This window comes from Talpa occidentalis, unplaced genomic scaffold, assembly GCF_014898055.3.
Source record: "Talpa occidentalis isolate TD23 unplaced genomic scaffold, MPIMG_talOcc4v2.1 talOcc4.12, whole genome shotgun sequence".
NCBI lineage: Eukaryota > Metazoa > Chordata > Mammalia > Eulipotyphla > Talpidae > Talpa > Talpa occidentalis.
This window is the reverse complement of record NW_023601212.1, coordinates 5,063,249-5,078,315: the sequence shown is the minus strand read 5'-3', so window position 1 is coordinate 5,078,315 and position 15,067 is coordinate 5,063,249.

The window sequence follows — 15,067 nt, the reverse complement described above, 5'->3', positions numbered from 1 at the left end:
TCTCCGGGGGCGCGCGGGGCTGCGGCCACGGCTGCGAGGCTCTGCGCGGGGGTCGGTGCGCGCGCGCGTGTGTGTGTGCGCGCGCGCGTGTGTGTGCGCGCCTGTGTGTGTACGTGCGCGCGCGCGCGTGCTGGAGAGGATAAAGGACCCTCTGTCGAGGGATAATTGTGCTGGTCCAAGTGTGTCTCCTTAGGTGTGAGTGTGAACATCAGTGCCGGCTTGTCACTCCTGGCCGGGAGGCAGCGTGTGCGTGGGTGCACCTGTTCTGATTGTGCACTGCGTGCTACGAGAGTGCCTCTGAATTGTATCTGTGTAGGTGTCCCCAAATGTACTTGGGTGGTGACGAGTGTGCTTGAGCGTGTCTGCATGTGCATGTCTGGGTGTGAGCGCGACAGTGCACATATGCGTGTTTCTGTTTTTCATGTGTGTTGTATGTACAGGATCTGCTATACCATAGTTGTCTGTATCCTGAGGACATAGGAATGGTGAGTGAGTGTGTGTGTGTGTGTTTATCTGTGGGCTTGTGAGTGTGCGTATTTGTGAGCATCTAAAGGTGCTTCTGTTCGTGTGATCAATGCCATGAAGGCGTATGTGAGAAACCGAGCGTGGGTGTATTTTCAGGAGCATGACTGCTTGTATCTATGAGTGTGTTTGTGTGGTTGTTATTGGGTATATTTGCAAATTTCTGTGTGTGTATTGGGAGTATTTGTAGAATTTGTTGCAGGGAGGACTCTGTGTCGGTGTGGCTGTATTTGTGTCCAAGTTCATTTGTATATGAATATATGGGTGTAGTTGTGTGTATACATGGTGTAGTTGTGTGTATATGAGTATTTACATGTAGTTGTGTGTACACAGGTGTGTATAGGTGGGAGGCAGTTTCAGAATGTATTTTTGTGCATATGTGTGTATTTATATGAGTGATTTTTGTGGTGTCTGCATTTGAGTATAGGGTGTGAGCCTCGTGGGACAGTGTATGTCAACTGTGGAAGTGGATACAATTGTGTGAGAATGTCCATTTCTGTATGCATTTGTGCGAGTGTGCACATTTATCTAGTACGGCATATTTGTGTAGATATGTGTGTGGTACCGGTGATGGTGTGGTCAGTATGGAGCTATATTTGTGAATGTGTGCGTGAGTGTATATGTGTGTAAATGAATGGGGTTATCTGGGTTTCACTGGGTCTGTTCCCAAATGAACCCCTATTTGTGAGTCTTCATTTAATTTTTCTTTGTGTGCTTCAATTGTGTTTGTGTCAAAATATCTTCTGCGTGCCTCTCTGCTGTTTGTGATTGTGAATACACAAGTGTTTGTGTTTGTGAGTGTAGATTCTTGTGGTGCTGCACGCCCGAGCGTGTGCCTCTGGGAGGTGTGTGTGTGTACAATGTGTCCATGCAAGCTCAAGTCTGCATTTTATTTTGTGTCCATGTTGACATGTATCATTTTCTCTGTGTGTGTGTGTGTGTGTGTGTGTGTGTGTGTGAAGCCAGTCTTCGCATCCGTGTATATTCGTGGATCTGTATGTGAGCATGACTGGCAAGGTGCACGTGTCTAAGTGTGTCTCTGTGAGTTGAGTATATGGGTGTATCTCTCACGTGTGTGCAGTCACCGTGTCTGGCTGTGCCAGGCTGAGACTGTATGGCTGTGTGTGTAGTTGTGGATGTGTAAGCAGTTGTGCTTTGAATGGCTTGGGTGTGTGAGGGTATGTGTGTGCAGTAGGTGCACTTGTGTGCCATATGTGAGACCGGATGGGTGGCTTCTGTCTAAGATAAGTGTGCGTGTGACTTCACAGCTGGAGAGGGCCACAGTCTCCACACACACACGCAGATTTGTATTTTCGTGACTCTGTAAACTCTACGAGATGAAAATGCAGTTCCCGAGACCCCCGACCCAGGACGGTGCTCCCGGCCTCCCCTTTGTGGAAGTCTGCAGTCCCCTCAGTCTCCAGGGCCAGAGTGTGCGACTGGCAGGGGTGGGTGTGCCCAGGAACGGAACTGGGGTGTGGGCCCTCCTGCCTGGATGTGCCCATGCAGGAATGGGTGTGGGTACGCAGAGGGGCTGGGGTGCCTGCGTGGATGTGCCCGAGCACGTGTGGTGTGTGTGGGGCACGCGCCGGCTCCTGTCCCAGTACCCGGGAACGCCTGGCCACGGTCCCTTTCCCAGTGGGCCTTGGTTTCGCCATCTGTGACTCTGCCAGGGACGCGGGGCTCTGGGACCGGGGTGTGCCCTGGCAGGGAGGGGTGTGTGGTCATGCCTGCCCCTCCGGTAAGCGTGGCTCTTCTACCAGCTCACACGAGTGTTTGCTTTCCCTGGGGACGTTCCCACGACCTCTGCGGACCCTGAGGACGGTGGAGGTGAAGGCAGCGCCGCTGCTCACGGGCACACGCTCCCGGGACTGCACGGGCAGCGCTTACCTGGGAGGGGGCCGCACCCTCGGGGCCCTGGGCCAGAGGGCCTGGGGCTCCGGGCTGGGCCATGGTAGAGCAGGAGCTGGGAGCACTGCACCCCTCAGGCACCAGGGGCCTCCTGGGGCCCAGCCCCCATACCGGGCCAACTGGAACACCTGGCTGAGCCAGACCGCCCCACCCACGCTTGGCCGGCTGGAATTGAGGTCCCACCTGCCCCCGGGGCCCTTTTCCAGGGACCCAGGCAACTCCAGACACACTGGCTCCCCTGTGTGCCGAGGGGCCCCTCCCTGCAGGCCCCCTCCAGCCCTCCAGTCTCTGCCTCCCGCCTCCTCCCCTTACCTGGGGCCTCCTTTGGCTCTCACGCCTCCTAACTCATTAGCCAGGCCTGGTTATTAAGCTGAGGGTGGGGATGACTTAGAGGATTTGTAGGTCAAGGGTTCAATACTGGGTTTGGGGGAGTGTATGAACCACAAATAGCCATCCGCACAATTCTTCATGCATGTGCACTTCAGAGATCATGTTAGCAGGTAACAATCTGGGGAGGGCGTTCTCTGCCAAGCACAATTTCCTGTACCCCTCACAGCTGAGGCATAATGAGCATCATGCCCATTTTACTGATGGAAAGGTTGAGCCCAATCAACCTGAAGTCACATGGCAAGGAGGACAGTGGACGGAGGCTTTGGGTATAAGTCCCCAGGACCCAGGCCGCCGGCCGAACGGCAAAGCCCACCTTGCATTCTAAGATGGGGCTGCCTCCTCTAAACAGCCGTGACCCTCGAATGGAGTGGGTGAGGGTGTAGCTGTGGGGATGTTGGTGCAGAGGAAGGCTGGGGCCCTCGCTACCTCCTGAAAGCAGCAAGAATGGCAGGCAGGAGGCCTTGGCCCACACAGTCCCACGCTGGCCTCTCTGAGGTTTGGCGTCAGTACAGGAGATCATTATCAGAGTCCCAAGGGAGCTTGGGGACCTGTGTCTGAAATATTTCAAAATAATAAAAAAACCCCACTATTGTGCATGCCGAGGGCCGCTCCTTTCCTCATGACACTCGTGTTTACAGGCAACACACATACGTCAGAGAGGTCACTTCAGCAAGGAACAAAATATTTGGAGGTAACAAGACAAAGCAGGCTGGGGGCCGCTGTATCTGGGTGCTGGGGGAGGTGGGGTAGGAAAGGCATTTCAGGCAGAGAGAGGCGCCAGGCCTGGAGCAGGGGAGCTGGGGCTCAGGGAGGTTCTGGAGCGGGGTGCTGTGATGCTCACAGAGGGAAAGGCTGAGCTCTTGGAGGTGCTTCTCAGCGTCTTTCAGGGAAGAACCGCTTCCCCCCTCAATCCATGAGGTGCAGTGAAATTAGTTTCCAGGAAAATAAAACTTAGAAAGATGTCCATGGTGGCAGGATGCAATGAACACTGACAAGCCAGCAAGACCCCCCGTGATGGGGGTGTCGAAGGGTGAGAGCCACGGAGGAGCCCCCAGCGGCTCCCCTTGGAGCCATTTGAACAACCGTGTTAACATGGTTCTGGCGTGTAACCCAAGGAATAAAATACTGACTCACGAGTCCATGTGAATGCAGATGAGTGAATATACATGTTAACAAAGGAGCAGAGACACCCGATACGCAGAAGAATTCCAGACCTTGTGTGCAGAGACTCCTCCCTCGAGGAGAGCTGGAGCTGCCCGGGGGATTCCTTCCCCAAAGGACCCCAGGGAGAGAAGGGAAAAGGGACTCCACAGTGGAAGAAACCGAGGACTTGGCCCGGCCAGGCGAGCCCGGTCAGTGCCAGCAGCCACAGCGGCTGGTAGCACAGTCTTGGCACGCTGTGGCCACAGTGGCACTTTGCCTCCGTGACGTTCCTCCCCCAAGCCATCACCCCAGTCTAATCTTGAGGAAAATATCAGAAATTTCCAAGAGAGAGACATCCTGCAGGGGCCCTGGCCGACACTCCTCCAAACTGCCAAGGTCACGGACAAGGAAAATTCCAGAAACAGCCCCAGCCAAGAGGAGACTACGGGACACCTGAGGACTGAGCATGGCCTGGGGTGGTGGGCAGAAGAGGGCGGCTGGGGAAATGAGTGGGAGCAAAGCTTGGGCTTTAGTTAGGAAGAATGTGTCAGTGTCGATTCATTAATTGCAACAAATGTCTCCTGCGGAGGCCCACGTTACCCAGAGGGGAGCTCCTGTGTGCTCTGGCCAAGGGACCGGGAGGGAACTGTGCTGTCTGCTCAGTTCTGTAAATGTAAAACCGTCCTTTAAAAGCCTATTCATGAAAAAAAAAAGACTATAAAAGCCAAAGCCGAGTCATCATAAAATCGCTATGTCAAGTTACTGTGAAGTTTCTAACATGGACTGTTTTCTGTGCTCTCCTCCGGCCAGGCCATCAGGAGCCCGGAGCAGCCCCAGCGTGTGGGTCACTGAGTGACCCTAGAACAGGGGCCTGCACTGTGCACTGCAGCCCCCCTGCCCTCCAGATGCCGATCGTGAGAACCAAAACCGTCTCCAGGCACTGCCGCTGCCCCGAAGGCTGGACCACTCTCCTGCTGACCAGTCAAATCTGGAAACTTGGTCCAGAAAGAACCGCGTGAACCTGGAGGGGCTGGTTAGACCCCGTGCTGGTCCCTGGTGGACCGTGGAAGCTTCGCTCCAGATGCCAAGCCTGGGTGTGGCCTTGGAGCCGGAGAGAACACAGGGGCCAGGATGTGTTTGGAGAGGGCCTGGACGGCCGTGCCCGCGGGGGTGGGGAGGGCAGGGGCGGGGAGCGCGGGAGGAGCTGGGAGATGCCCATCTCCACCTTTCACAACTGAGCGCATGGCAGTGTCCTGTGCAGTGGTGGGGACACCAGATGAGGGGCCAGGCGGGGTGAGGTGGGGGGACAATGAGTTTCACTTTGGACGGCTGGAGTTTCAGGGCCCCAAGGGACAGGACGGGGATCAGGAGCTCGCGATGCGTCCCACGTCTTGACGTGACCTCTCTGTGTCTCAGGAATTACAGGGTTCCCGAAGAGGCAGCCTGGCCCCTTCCAACCCTCACAACACCACAGTGGGAACTGAAACCAGCAGCATGTCCTTCAGGAGAGAAATCGAGGGACAGCCAGACAATGCAATATTCATAACTGAAATGAAATAAGCCGTCAAGTGATGAAAAGACGTGGGGGAGAGTTAAACGCCTGTGACTGAGCGAGAGAAGCCAGCCTGGAAGCCCCTCTGTAGGGCTGAGGCTGTGCGGCGTTCTGGAAAACTGGAGACAGTGGCTGCCAGGGTTCGGGGGACACACAGGTTTCCAGGATGCTGAAACTGTTCTGGGTGACACACCACTGGCGGCCACAGCCAGGACGCACGGGCCCAGCCTCTGGGGTGCAGGGCCCGGGAGTGCACCCTCGGGTGAGCAGCGTGTGCTGGCTCACCAGTCGCGGCCAGCGCCCCGCTCGGGCGGGGGTGCTGGTGTGTGGGAGGCGCGTGTGGGCGGGGTGTATGTGGGAACTTTGTGATTCTGCTCAATTTCACTGTGAACCTAAAACTGCTCTAAAAAATAGTCAGACTCAATAAATAAACATCTGTAAGTGTCCTTGGGCATCTGCAGATATGCCAAACAATACCCCACACTCGCACACGTGGACGCAAGCGGGTTGTCTCAGTCGGGTTATCTCAAGTCCTTTGCGTGTCCTTCAAGGGAAGAACTGGCTGTACTCCTCGTCCCTGTCTTGCCTAATGCCCCTGTGGCACTCCTGTCCACCCAAAGATCTCCTACCACGGGGGGAGAAGGCAAGACAGGGACGAGGGGACAGCAAGTTCTTCCCTTCAAGGACACGCAAAGGACTTAAGCTAACCCAGCTTCCAGACACGAATGAAGACCAGGGTAGCTGGGGGGACAAAGGGTGGCGGGTGGGAGGCTCCAGTTGTCCTGCCGATACCAGCGATGTCTGGGAGGACCCAACACATTGGAAAGTTCTTGATCATCCTCTGAGCTCCCTGCTCTGCCCACCAGCTCTTCCCAAGCCTGAGGGCACAGCAAAGGGATACCCTAGAAAAAAAAATCACATACAAGCTCTGGGCTCTCTCAATGCCGCCATCTGCTGAGACCCCATGGCACAGGAGACCCTCAAGAATCAAGGCCAGGGGGTGCGGGCTGCTGGGAGGGGCAGCGTCTGGGGCACCCTGGGCTGGGCTGGAGGGTCAGTTAGATGCGGGTGAGTGCTCACAGCAGATGTGGGGACACAGCATTTAGCGGTGACCTTGGAGAGCAAGTCTCAAAGGCACCTGTGTGTGCAGGCACCAGGAAGGGAGTCAGATTAAAAAATGAGGCGAGGTCTCCCTGGTGGCCTAGGGGTTAAGTCTCAGTGCTGTCTCCATTGCGGCCTGAGTTCGATCCCTGGCCAGGGAGCTACCCACATGGCACAGCAGACCTCTCCTGTCTCCCCGCTGCTCCCCTCAGCAGTGTATGTCAGTTCTGCTCCCCAATCTGTCTCTGGTGAATCCTCTCACCCCCCGCACTCTGGCCTGTACCCCAGTTGTTGTATGCATAAATAAATAAATCTTTAAAAAGATAGAATACACTCATTGAAAGAGTGCCTGGTATGCTTCTTGTTGGGGATGCGAAGATACAGCCTCTGACCTCCTGAGGTTCCTGTCTGAGGGGAAAATCTTACCGTGGCATTTTTACAGTCGTGGCGAATGGTCTGGGAGGAGGAGGCGCAGGGAGGAGGGTAGACAGGCCACACGGGAGGTCTTCATGCTCATCCTGTGCTCTTGACATGCTGATGCCAAGAACCCAGTGACACAGAGACACTGAGCAAGCAGTGGGGACAGACCTGTCGCTCGGGGACAGAGAGGCACCGCATGGAGGGGGGCTGCATCTTGTAGGTTGTCGGAGTGATTTTTCACTCTGTTGTCCTAATTCGCTCATAACTGCCTGTTTCCACCCATTTGGAGACTCCCCTCCCACGGTACTCAGGGCTTGGACGTGTGGCTTATTTGGGGCAAGGAGACAATAGTTGTGGCAGAAGCAGAGGCTTGGAAAGCACTTGCACGTGCAAGTAAAAGCAGGGGCTTGATGGTCGGTCTCCCAGACAGTAAGAGGAGAGTGAGGGAGTTTGACACTTCCCATGGCATAGCATAGTTTAAACTGTAAAACTACCAATGGTAGGTAAGAAGAAATAGCCTCAACAGGCCCATGTCGATCCAAAAAAAGGAATTTGTGATTGAAATTTTCACAAAGAATATTCCATGCCCACATGCCTTCACTGGTGAATCTGACAAAAACATCACAAAGAAATAATAGTGGTGCGGGCTTCCCCGGTGGCACAGTGGTTGAGTGCTGGGCTGCGAGGCTGCCCGAAGCCTCTGCAGCGCCGGTTCGAACCCTGGCCATGGGTGAGGGTCCCACATGGCGCGCAGACCTCTCCTGCCACCCACTGCTCCCCTCAGCAGTGTATTTCGTCAGTCTGCCTGTTCTGTGCCCCGCTCTGGCTCTGGTGAATTCTCTCACCCTCCCGTGCTTCTGACTGTACCCAGTGCTTGTATAAATAAATAAATAAATCTTTAAAAAAAAAGAAAGAAATAATAGTGGTGCTACATCAACTCTTCTAGAAAATAGAGATGAGGTCAGATTTCCCAATTCATTCTCAGGGTAGCATTATCCCCATACCATGACCAGATAAGGACATTGCTGGAGAAGAAAACACACACCAGCAACCCTCATGGCCATGGACACAAACAACCCTTAAAAATATGTTATCAAGGGCCTCCCTGGTGGCACAGGCGGTTGAGCGCAGCGCTGTGAAGCTGTCCACAGCCACTGCTGTGCCGGTTCGATCCCGGCCAGCCAGTGAGAATCCCACATGGCGCAGCAGATCTCTCCTGACTCGCCCGCTGCTCCCCTCAGCAGTGTATTTCAGTCAGTCTGCCTGCTCTGCTCCCCACTCTGTCTCGGGTGAGTCCTCTCACCCTCCCGCGCCTCTGGTCTGTACCCTGGCACTTGTATAAATAAAATAAATCTTAAAAAAAAAAAGTTAGCAATAGGGGCCTCCTGGGGTTAAGTCTTAGGCTATCACCACTACAGCCTGAGTTCGATCCCTGACCAGGGAGCTGACCCACAGGGCACAGCAGACCTCTCCTGTCTCCCTGCTGCTCCCCTCAGCAGTGTATTTCAGCAGATCCGCCTGTTCTGCTCCCCACTCTGTCTCTGGTGAATCCTCTCACCCCTGCACCTCTCACCCCAATTCTTCAACAAGAAAATAAATAAAATCTTTTAAACCCCCCCCCATTTTATTAAGAATAGAACCCAACATTACATGCAGAGGAATCATGTGATGATCACTGGGTTTTCCCCCGGGAATGCAAGCTTCGTTCAGCATTTGAAAATCAACTGCTCTGATATTCCTCCCAATATCAATTACACACTGTAAAGTCGGGTACTCTCGAATGGCCAGCAGGAAAGAGCTCGTTAGATAATTATGTACTCAGTCACATGGGCTGGGGAGAAGGGGAGACCATGTTTCAAAGGGATTTTTAACAACAAGGTATTTTCTGGGACTTTTAAAATTATCAAAATAATACATTTTTATTGTAAGGATCAAACCATAGGAAAATGAAAATATGTAAATTCTCCCTTCAACTCTTGCCCTGTCATTCCTTTCCAAGACAAAACCACAGTGCGGCTGACTGTTTGGAATTGACTTCTAGGGTGTGTTGTGCATGTAGATACATGTGTATCATTCACATTCTTAACATAAATGCAATCGTAACTGCACACAGTGTTATGCAGCTTTCCCCATGGTGTATGGGATTTTTCCATGCTGGTGCGGAGAGGGACGTCCTGTGCATTCCCGCAGCATGCCTGCCCTCCTGCCCTCGTTTGTCTAACTATGCCCCTATTGTCAGCCGTCCGGCTGTTTTCCACTCTCCCCTTTTATGAGTCCTCATTACCAGGGAGGTGGTGATGAGAACACATCTTTAGAAACATCTGTTAATGGGATCAATTGTTCGATATAGAGTCTCCATGAAATGTTTCCACCTCAACCAAATTCTCTTCCAAAAGAATTTCCTAATTTATACTTCTCCACCCAACCATGTGACAATGATTATTACTTACATGAGTTTCTGTGACTATTGACATTTTCAGTATTTTGAACATTTGCCAACTTTAGGAAGAAAGTTCTGAACATACATGAAACTAAGCATGTTGTTGTTTTATATTTTGTTATTTATGTTTCTGCCTGTTTACATAGTCAAGGGACATAATGATATAAGAGTTAGGAATATGGCCCCAGGGGCCGGCTTTGATTCAAACTCTGTTGTTTTCTGGCTCTGTGATCTTGGTCCAGGTGCTTAATCACTCTTTATCTTAGACTTTCACATGTAAAATGGGTTGAGTAGGGGCCTCCCTGGTGGCGGTGATGCAGTGGGTTGAGTGCCATGTTGTGAAGCTGTCTGCAGCCTCTGGAGCACGGGTTCGATTCCCGGCCAGCCAGGGAGATACCCACATGGTGCAGCTGACCTCTCCTGCCTCTCCTGCTGCTCCCCTCAGCAGTGTCTTCAGTCCGTCTGCCTGTTCTGCTCCCCGCTCTGTCTCTGGTGGATCTTCTCACCCTCCCGCACCTCTGATCTGTACCCCAGTTCTTGTATAAATAAATAAATAATAATAAATGGGTTGAGGATTAAATCTCTTTGTACATGTACAGCCCCTGGAATAGTGCCCATAACACCGTAAGAATTTAGTACACATTATGAAATTATCAGCCTTTTGCCTATAACTTATTTTGCAAATATTTCTTTCCAGGCTATTACTCTATCAGTATTTTGCTTTTGTTCATCGTGTTCTCACGTCTTCTAATCTGTCAATCATTTCTTTCATGGATTTCAAAAACATAATATGGACATTTCAGCTGAACGTTAAGTAAGAAACTGGGAAAAGAGAAGATATTAACAGAGGCTACGTCTGGGTGGTGGGGCTGAGATCACTCATTTTCCTTTTTTATACTGTGTTTTCCAGATGTTCTAATGAACATATATTGTGGATATATATTTCCAGGTGAACACATATTACTTTCATTTTTAAATTTTACTTTAAGCACACCACTGATAATATTTTAATGAGAGAAAGTTCCTGCTAGCCATAGATGTTGTTTACCCAAAGGACAAAACAAGCAAGGAGGTAGCTAACTGCTCCCCTGCCCATTGGCAGAGGAAGCTCACCCCTGAAATCTCTACTGGGACCAGACACCCAAACATCACAACAGGATCGCCTCCTGGTGGCAGAGAGTGAGAAGCTGATTCAGGAAAGCGTGTGTGTGTGTGTGTGTGTGTGTGTGTGTGTGTGTGTATCTGTGCATGCATGTGCGTGCATGTGGCCACCTTTGTGATTTACTTACAGCACAAAGTAGCCCTTTGAGTTGATGACTAAAATTACGTAAATGATACAGGTGAGAAATCTGAGTCCTTCAGATGTCAAGGTACTGAGTTGCTCTGCAAAAAATTCAACTCCCTGTTTCTAATCACATGTCTAGGGGTAAAGAGAAAATAAGAGGGGTTGATGCCAACCTAAGATAGCAAGATTTGAGGCACTTAGGGGTAGGGTCCAGTGACCAGGGACTCCTAAGTCCATGGAAGACTTCTTTCCTGAGCTTGAAGTGCTGTCCACGGACTGCAACCTTGCGTGGAAACCTCAACATAGCCACTTCCTGGGGAAAGAGCAGAGGAAGGTGGCAAGGCTATGAATGTGGATCTGGCTCTTGACAAATATGTAACTTAACCATTCCTCTGAGCCTCACTTTTCTCTTCCATGAAACGATATAATAATATTTTTTTCCATAGACCTGTTATGAGAATTCAAAGAAAGAATATGCATGTGTCAGCACAAGATGTGATATATGGCAATTTCTCCATAAATCAACTATTTTTGCTATCACTGGTGGCAGTTTATGTCTGTTAAAAGGAAAGGAGAGGGCCTCCCTGGTGGCGCAGCAGTTGAGCACTGGGTTGCGAAGCTGTCCGCAGCCTCTGTGGCGCCGGTTTGATCCCCGGCTGCTCCCCGGCCACCGGAGGAGGGTCCCGCATGGCGCGCAGACCTCTCCTGCCGCCCGCTGCTCTCCTCAGCAGTGTACTTCGGTCCTTCTGCCTGCTCTGCTCCCCGCTCTGGCTCTGGTGAATTCTCTCACCTTCCCGCGCTTCTGACTGTACCCAGTGCTTGTATAAATAAATAAATAAATAAATAAATAAATAAATAAATAAATAAATAAATAAATAAATCTAAAAAAAAAAAGGAAAGGAGAAACTATGTGGTTTCAGGGTTTCAAGATGCCTAAGGAGTGGGAGACATCTCAAGCATCTTTGCTTTATCTTCAGAGCTTAATCACAGTCAGCAAATATTTATTGAAGGCCTTCCACAAGCTAGGAGCTCTTCTACACAAGGTTTCTCCAGTGGTGAAAGTTATATTTGGGCACAAACCATGGAGACCAATGCTAAGCAGGTAAATAAAAAAGTAAAAGGACTGTGGCAAGTGGGTGTGATTTAAAGGCAAGGAAATGGGGGCCACCTAGGGGCAGGAAACTACTGGGGCAGTAGTATCAGACAATCCAAGAAGAACAGTTTACTCAGGGACAGAGTAAAGAGCGAAGAACTTTAAGGCAGGAATCTACAGGAGCTTGCAGACTAGAGAGAACGATACTGCCACAGGAGCAGCATAGATGGAGATTAGGATGGAGGAGTCCATGGGGGTGGGGCGGGGGAAAAGTTAGCTTGGGCTGAATTTCCACCCTAATGTGCCCCTCAAGACCTAGAGATCTGGAGGGACCAGGGATGTTGGCGTGTGGGAGAAGGAAGAGGGGCCTCATAGCACCGCGGAGAGCGTTTCGCTGTCCGTGGTGCTGACACGCCAGGCTCAGTTCCCCAGAGGGAAAAGCCATTGATTCACAGATGGGAGACATGGTTCCTATCCTCCAGCCGCTAGTGTTCCAGATATGACCAGTCAACATGTCAACAGTGACCAACCGATCATCCTAGCAACAGCTGGAATTTATTGAGGCTCCTATTAATCCAACCCACATGCCCAGAGGGAGCCGTGATATGCGAAGTGATGTCGCTCCCCGAGACGTCCAATTCCCGGAACTTCTGAGTATGTCACCCTCTGTGGCAGAAAGGGCTTTACAGATGTGATTAAAGTGAGGATCTGGAGTGGGGGATTATCCCGGATTATCTGGGTGCACTCAATGTTATCACAACGATCCTTTTAAGGGGAGGCAGGAGGACCAGAGTAGAAGGACATGCATGATGGAAGCAGAGGTCAGAGTGATGAAATGAGACAGATTCATCCAGCCATTGCTGGCTTTGAAGGAGGGAAGGGCTATGATCCAAGGAATGAGGGGGTCTCCAGAGGGTGAAGAAAACAGACCAACAAGTTCTTGGGTCTTTAAAGAAGTAATTAAGGTAAAATGAGGTCATCAGAGTGGACCCTAATCCAATGTCTGATGTTCTTATAAATAGATTAGGACATGGGCATGCCCAGGGGGAGACCATGTGAGGCACAGGGAGGTGGCCATCTACAAGGAGGGACACAAGGGACCACTCCTGTTGACCCTTGACCTTGAAGTTCCAGCCTCCAGAACTGTAGGTGAACAGATTCCTGTTGTATTTTGTTATCACAACCCTTACAAACCAACACCCATTGGGGTCCTGGAAAGCTCCAGTTCCCCTCCAACTTAACATGAGCACCCCAGAATCTGGAAATCCGACCTAACCTAGCTGATTCAAGTCTAGGGCCTATTTCAAGGGGAGCTTCAGAGGAGAATCCAGAGACTGGCCGTGGGGTCCTGTCTGGATGACCCTGTGTTCTCTGGGTGACTTCACCCAGCCCCTCCATGTCAGAGTCCATTGGTGTCCTGTGGCCTCTAGACTTGTTCCTGGGGCAAATCTCTCTCCTGAATCTCCATGCCAGAAGTCCAAAGTGCGTGCCCAGAGGGAGCCACCTGTCCCTGAGGTCCCCTCCTGCTCCTCAAACTCAACATGGTAAAAAATGGAGGCCAGGATCTCCCCCTGCTCCTCTGACTCAGTGAAGATGCCCCCTCCCTAGTCACCTACACCAAGGCCCCCTGGTTCTTGCTGGCATCTCCTGCCCCCCTTTCCATTGTGCTTGGGTATTGGGGTCCCTCCTGGACACCCTTCCTCCTCCCCGAGTCTGTGTCTGCCCTAACTCAGGCCTCCACTTCACTCCTGGCCTCTAGACTCCAGCCACGACCCAAACGATCCACTTGCTTCCAGAAACAGAACTATTTTCTCTGCTCAAAAACATTCCTGGGCCACTGCCCAGGTCGGAGAGGAAAGTGGTGCAGCTGCTGTGGAAAGTTTGGAGGTTCCTCCAAAAGTTGAACCCAGAATTCCATATGCCCTGGCAGCTGCACTCCTGGGAATATGCCCAAAGATGCTGAAGTAGGGTCTGAAATGTGTATGTGCACCCTCTGTGGTCACAGCGGCATTGTTCACAGAAGTCAAGAGGTGGAAGGTCCCTGAGGTTCCATCACCAGGTGGATGGACGGGCGAGACGTGGTCCAGCCAGACAGTGGGGTGTGATTCCTGACACACACTGGACATGGGTGGACCTTGAGGACGCTGGGCTGGGCTGGGTGAATGAGCCAGACACAAGAAGACACACACTGTGTGACCCTCCACACGAGGATCCCAGAGTAGTCGCACCCAGATACAGGAGGTGGAATGGTGGGTGCCAGCAACTGCAGGGGGTGGGCAGTTAGAGTTTAATGGGAACAGAGCTTCTGAGTTGGGAGATGCAGAAGTTCTGGAGGTGGATGGTAATGACGGTGCCCAATACTGTGACTGTGACGCCGAAGAGCTGCTCACTTCAAAATGGTTAATTAAAATTTTGTTAAGTATATTATAGTAAAGCGCACACACAAAACTTCCAGGGTTCCCTGTTGCCCTCAAGATAATCTTGTGAATGAGCCTGCTCTTTCCACTCTGGGTTCAGCATGTAGTGGGGGCAGTGCCTGATGCCACACTAAGCCTACAGCACACAGTAGGCACATGAGCTGTGAGCGTCAGGGGACCCCCGGCCCAGGCTGGAGCCCAGTGTTCCTGCTGATGTGGGGGCGTGTACTGACAGCTTCCCCACTCCACGGGGAGGCGGCTGAGGCTGAGGCTAAGGGAGGGGTGAAGGCCACGGGGAAGGGAAAAGCTGGGGATTCACACCTGGCAGTTGGGCTCTAGTCTAAGCTCTTAATCAACATGCGAGGCCAGTGAGCAAGGGCCGCTGGGGACAGGGCTCAGCACAGAGTAGGGCAATTCATTCCATGTGAACTCAGTTGAGCACACAGTGGGGCAATGCCAGGGAGCCCCTGAGAGTCAGGTCCTTAAGACCCTGCCTGTGTGTCAACTGGCTTCAGCAGTGCTGGCTAGATCCCAGGCACTCACACAGCACCTGTGCACAGTAGGGCTGCCCAAGGGGCAGAGTCTATGGAAACCTAGTAGGGAAGAGGGGTGCTAGCACAGGCGCCAGGAGCATGTGATCCAGGCGTAAGCATGACATTCAGACCCCTCGGTCTGGATCCAGCACCTAGTGGACTACAGGTGAATTGCAATAGCACTCACAGGGGAGGAGACTGGGCTTCCCTGACTTGAGGACCCATGCTGTTGCTTGGGTAAGCACCCCCCCCAAATACAA